This window comes from Leptonychotes weddellii, chromosome 12, assembly GCF_054177405.1.
Source record: "Leptonychotes weddellii isolate Sample4059 chromosome 12, ASM5417740v2, whole genome shotgun sequence".
Taxonomy (NCBI): domain Eukaryota; kingdom Metazoa; phylum Chordata; class Mammalia; order Carnivora; family Phocidae; genus Leptonychotes; species Leptonychotes weddellii.
Window position 1 is genome coordinate 74,138,865 of NC_138380.1, and position 6,114 is coordinate 74,144,978.

The 6,114-nt window shown below is 38.7% G+C and overlaps 1 protein-coding gene across 2 annotated transcripts in view; it reads right to left on the reverse strand.

Moving 5' to 3' along the window:
• Nucleotides 1-5,880, reverse strand: part of CD36 (CD36 molecule (CD36 blood group)) — a 73,808-nt gene extending 67,928 nt beyond the window's left edge. The window contains exon 1 of one of the 2 annotated variants that reach the window (XM_081800639.1): nt 5,725-5,880. The gene's annotated coding sequence lies outside the window, so the exon portion shown is untranslated. The remainder of the gene's footprint in view (nt 1-5,724) is intronic. The other variant, XM_081800635.1, reaches the window with a different exon arrangement.
• Between the last annotated feature and the right edge of the window lie 234 nt (nt 5,881-6,114).

Here is a 6,114-nt window from a genome sequence, read left to right on the forward strand (position 1 = left end):
CGCAAACAATGAATCATGGAACACTTCATCTAAAACTAATGATGTAATGTATGGGGACTAACATAATAAAATTTTTAAAAAGTGCAGAATCTATGTATGTACATACATTTTACTCAATACTAGGATCTAGCCATAGTAAGTGACACACTTATCTTGGGATGCTTTCAGTTTAATTTTGAACATAAAATGTACATCCTGAAACAGAAGACAAAATTATGTTTTTAAAGGGGTCAGATACTATCAACACAAGATACAAAGCGTCCACATCGAGACCTTGACCGGCAGGCACTGGGGGCCATAAGATAGAGATTTGGGTGCTCTTGAACATATAGATTATTGGTGAGATGAAAAAACTGATAAGGTTACTTAGTAAGTGTTGATGGGGAAGGGGGCCCTAAAAACACTGAAGATTCACGAGGAAACGGGACCATCACTTCAATGCCTATTAGGCAATGGCATAAAAAGCTCCTTTAACTTCTATGGGCCTCGGAGTCCTCACTTGTAAAAATCAGTGGACCTTGGTTTAAGAGTATGCTAAGAACTCTTCCCACTTCTAATGTTTGCAGCTTTTGCTGTGAACAAATGTGAACACTGGGAGGCTGCCGAACGTCAACTTCTAGCTTTAAACCTCAGAAAAAAGCCAAGCTTCATAGCTGTCGCTCTGCCATGGTAAATAATTAGTAAGTCGTTTTCTTTTCACAAAAGACCATTCAGTGAGTTTCAGTTGCTTTTATTTATTCTACAGAATTTCAGCTTCAGAAATGTTTTTGCGGTTACTATGTACAGAAGTTCTGCATGGGAGATTTGAGAGAGAAAAACAAAATGGCATCTCTATTACTTAAGAGGAATATTAATGGGGTAGAGAAGATAATGGGCATAATCACAGTAAGCTTCCTGAAGTTTGCCTCCTAGTACCAGGATTTACCTTTTTCCTTGCCTAATCCTTTTTTCCGCCCCCCCCCCCCGACTTCATCGGGTAAAACATAAAACGTCACTGAATTATCGTAATAGGAGTGCAGGATAAGGATGCAATACAGAGGTTTGGAAAACTGAAGGAAGAAACTTTGCAAGACACTCTCAGTGTGGTCCCGGAGGAAGCCTGACCAGGGAACTGAGGAAGACAACAGATGATAACCGTGCCTCTGCCACCAGCTGGCCATTCCTTCCACCCCCCGGGGAGGATTCTGGGGTTCTGCGTGACTAGGCTAGCAAACAACAGCTACTCTACTTGCTGTGGTTTCCCATTAAGCGTGTGAGAAGTGGAGAAATCATGATCTATACCTGGGGCCAGCTTAACAAATCTTGAAGATTACCATTGGACCCTGAGTAGAACAGAACAGACAGATCTAGGAGTTTTTCTCCAGCTTTGTCCAAAACTTGGCACATGTAGTAAAGACATCTCAGAGACTGAAAGCAGAAGCAAGCACGTCTAAGCTTTGCACACAGACGGGGGTGGGGGGATGACTAAGAAATCAGTGATATTCGGTGAAATAAATGAGCTTCGTGGACTTGACCCACGGGAGATCATCAGTGTGAGTTTACACACTTAGTGTTATGTGAATTACAGAATATTTGTGTATTACATTTTATAATTAAATTTTTAATAGATGATCTATCCTGTATGACAAAATAACAAAAACAAACCCCCAGGCATGCTGGGAAGGGCAGGGTGGTGCTCGTTGTTGTAATGTTCCATGAAACTGCCTACCTAAGGATTTCGCACACAAAACACTGCACAGATCTATTGCTTTATGGTAGAGATTTGTACTAAGTTGGATATTTTTTTTAAAGAGCACTAAGCCTAAGAGATGCATTTAAATGCTTAAACGATGAAAACTTCCGAAAATTTTAGAGCGCTTAGTGGAAGGTGAACATTTTGGGTTAGGAAAGACTTAGACATAATACTTTTGAATAAATGAGTAACATCTAGCTACTGAGTGCTTACTATATGTCAGACACTGGGCAGTGCTGATGCTCAGTTACAAATGACCCCCGCCTCCATGGAGCCGACAGCCCAGCCAAAGGGCCAACTCTGAGGGCACAGTGAAAGTCTTGTCTCCCTTCATTGCACTTACCACCGCTTGTGTCCTCCTGCCCTGTAATTGCCCCTCCACATGTCTGCTGAGATCTAACTTTTGACCAAGCGGCTCTGAAAAGGAGGCAGCTCCTAGAAACTAGAAGTCTCCATAGAAACTAGACGTCTTTCCCTTCCCCTCCAAGAGACTGAGCTAAGCTTTAGAGGAGTGTTGGTTCTCCATTTCAGACGAAACAGTTCAACAAAAAGTAACCCTAAGGAGCTATTAAACAGTGAGAGTGCGCACTCAGTTATGTGATCATATTCCGGAGGGGTTTCCATGTGCTTTCCGTTAGTTACTCAGCATTTTAAGAATGCAATGCTCATTTGTAGGGGCAATGACAAGAAGTTAAGAGCGGTCAAAGGAAGCAATTCTGCCCAGTATCTTCTTTCTAGTTCTGTCAATTTAACAGTCACCCGTCCAGCCTATCTTCTTCAGGAGATGGATGGTTCATTAAGGGGTCTGTTTGTGTGCATGGTGGGGAAAGTGTCCACAAAATCATCCTACGTCTTTATCATTTACTAAGTTAACAGGTTTTTTTAAACTTTCATCAAAAGGTTTCATTCCATATAAACAAGATTTAGAACAAGCACCTGGGGGAAAAAAAAAAAGCACAAGCACCTGAAAAAAAGATTCTGGATCCTTACAAACGTCCAGCACCATATGGTTAATCATGTTGTTTAGAGCCTACAACAGAGTCTGACACATAGTAAATGCTCATATGTATATTTTGACGAATGCATCAATGAATAAGTGATTCAGAGTAGTTGATTCCACTGGGTTTGCTGTTTTAGGGTTCACTCTTAAAGTAAGAATACTTGTTGAAAAGATCCCTCTCACTTACTGTAAATTTGTGGCTGCTCTAAGAAGATACTGTGTTAAGGGTCCACGCTATGAAACCCCTGTCCTGAATAAATTAACTTCGATTACTTCATTTCTAAAACTTCCTAGATTGAGATGGAAGAAGGACACTTTACAATGGCATCTGTTACATTTCAAATAGAGTAATAATGAAATTCCAGAATAGGACAAGATGAGGCTCCACGTGAATATTGTTTAGACTGTGCCCTTCATTTTTTAAAACTAGGACGTGACTACTAATATCCTTTCTGATTTCCTAACAATCAAAGTGGGAGGAACAGAACATTTATATTTGGAAGATTTAATGAGAAAAACAACATTAAGAGATGAAACTGTGTTTTAAAGCACTGTTCTTATTCCACTTTTAAACTTTACGAGCACTGAACGAAGAACAATGCTTTTCTATTTGGGGACACTCTGGACTCCTTAATGAATGTAGCCAAGCTGTTTGCTATGCCCCTCAATAATGCTTGCCAATTTTCTGTCATTTCCTCTTTCAGATGATCGTGTTTGTGTGACAAAGGTCTCCAAGTATATTTCAAAACATTTTAAACAATTTAACAATGTACCACCAAGCACCTTCTTTAAAGTGTCACTCAATTTCCGCACAGTTAAATTCGTCAGAAGACACAAAACAGAATCCACCTTACCAACCTTCGTAAAGAAATGGCTAGAAAGTTCCCTGGGAAACCAGGAGTATACTCACTGCCTTTGGTAAAAGAAAAAAATTTTTAGTGGCTTAGCTTCTGCACTTTGCTACAATACAACAAACAGTAACACTATAAATCTATGTTTCTTTTTATATTCTCGAGCACTTATGCTAGTTTAAGTCTGTTTCCTTCTTCCTGACAAACAGTTCATTGTTTATGATGGAGAGAATCACTCAACCCAGCAGAATTTGAGATTCCAGGAACCGGAAGAAAACACAGGGTCACTTTACCTGCAGTCACCTCCCCCTTCCTCACTTGAGACCGCTTCTTTTAGGCTGCAGGAAAGTGGGGATACACTTTGCAGTTTCATCCAAGGAGCAATCAAAAAACATAACCAACGGACCAATAAAAGACATTTTCCCTTGTCATTCATTTTAAAGCATTTCTTTTGAATTTCAGAATTCTATGAAGCTTCATTTATAAATACTAAGAATATTAAATTCTTTAATGAGTAATCTTAATTAGCCATTTGTGCTAAAAGCAAAATTAGCCATAGTCACATCATCATCAGTAGATTATTATGTATTTCTTCGCTCTAAGAAAAACATATTTGTCCATTTACTGACCTACTCTGCAGTCTTATATGGTCTTTACCACTGATTTGTTAGCCACATTATGCACCGCCCCCACCTTGTATTTTCCTCCCACTTTTGCCTGACAGTGATTCTTCTGAGTTCAAGAGCTTACCTTTTCCCAGGTGAAAATTGTTTTATTATCCTCAAGTGTTTGCTTTCTTTCTCAAACTCTCGGAACGGTTAGCAGCAAAGTTGTCATTGTCCTTTACAAAAGGATCAGATTCCAAATAATTAGTGTTTGTTTGCGTTGTACATCATTTGAAAACATTTCTCCTTTCCTTGTCAGGATTACAGGAGTCTCACGTATTGCCCTACAAATCCCACTTTCATTATTTAGTCAGGTGTACCTGAGAACAAGACAGGTTGCCTATTTCTCTTCATCTGATCCACGTCCCACCGGAGTTGTGAGTTCTCACTCAGGGAGTGAACAAGAAGTTAACACTTTTGTAAGCATCAGCCCAAAATGCTCTCCCCAGAATTCAGCACAGCTCCAAGCAACCATTTCCCCAAAGAATAAAAGGAAATGATCTTCTTTAAGGGTAAAGAATTCTACCCAATTCCTTTTGAGACTTTATAAAATAGCATGGGGTGTCAGAAGAGGGACTGTTTTTAAATCAGCACCTGGTTTTGTCTGTAAGCTAAGTATGTCCTTAAGTTTCCTTTCTGCGTAAGTCACTCCTCTATCATTCTCTGCAGTGTTCTCTGAGCTTATACAGACATACTATGAAACAACCCAGGTAACAAAGTTCTGCTATGTGACAAAACCCCCTCCCTCCAAAATAAGATATCTGGTGCCCAGTCAGTACAATCTGTATGATCACCAGTGATCAGTAAGTGTATATATGGAAAGATTTTTTTTTCTTTTTTTCCTTCTAAGAGTCGGCCTATTAAAAGGATTGGATCTTTTAAATTATTTCTTAAATATACTTGTTAGTCTTGACAGTGTGTCAAAAAACATTTTCAGAGTCCCATGAACAAAGGTCATTCAACCTCTAGTCTCATTTAAAAAAAAGTTTTTCCAATTTGGCAGAGAAAAATTTAATTGGCCAGATTTTTAGAGTGTCCTTTTCACAAGAATAGTATTTTTTAAAGCCTAGAAGAAGGTATACAGAAATTAAAATAAGATAACTCAGAGTAGATTGGGACAAGCCATATCAACTTAGAGAATCTGAAGGAATAAGATTTCCAGTAAAATTATCATTTTTGAAATAAGAAATTTACGTTTTCTGATACTTTCCAAGTCGAAGCCATGAAAATGTGCAAATGGAAATATAGGATGAATTTGGAGACTAGTGGAAATGTTACAATTAAGTGTCATTTAGTGTCTATTTAGTTGAAAGCTTACAAATGTTAAAAGAAGCATCCTAGACTAAATTATTACAACAGGTAATATGATCTTCCTAAAGAGTCAAAAATAATAGTTATTAATATTTACTAGATGATAACCCATCCACAACAAAGACACTTACAGCCACACCCCTAAGTAAAAATAATTTTGCTCACCAACTTCTGGAGGAGCTTGCTTGCCTAGATGTAGGATCAGAAGTCTGGCTTCAGAGACACTGTTGTAGGAGGAGACGCAGAAAATAAACACATGATTTCCACAGCACAGCAGCTGAGGACTCAAAAATGAGGCACGGGGTCTTGACCATTCATCTGTCTTTAAGGTTATCCTGACATCTGAAAGCCATTGAGCCTTCCAGCACTTTAAGCGCATGCCTAACACGAGATAAATATAGATCCCTGACACCTGAGCCAGATGGAATGAAAGTTAACTTGAAAAATCTCATTCATTTTGTGCTTCAGTTGAGGAAAATAAAACCTTTAATCCCTTTCCTATTAAAACCTTTTATGCCCCTTAAAAAAAAAGTTTCTGTGCTTATGAAACATGAG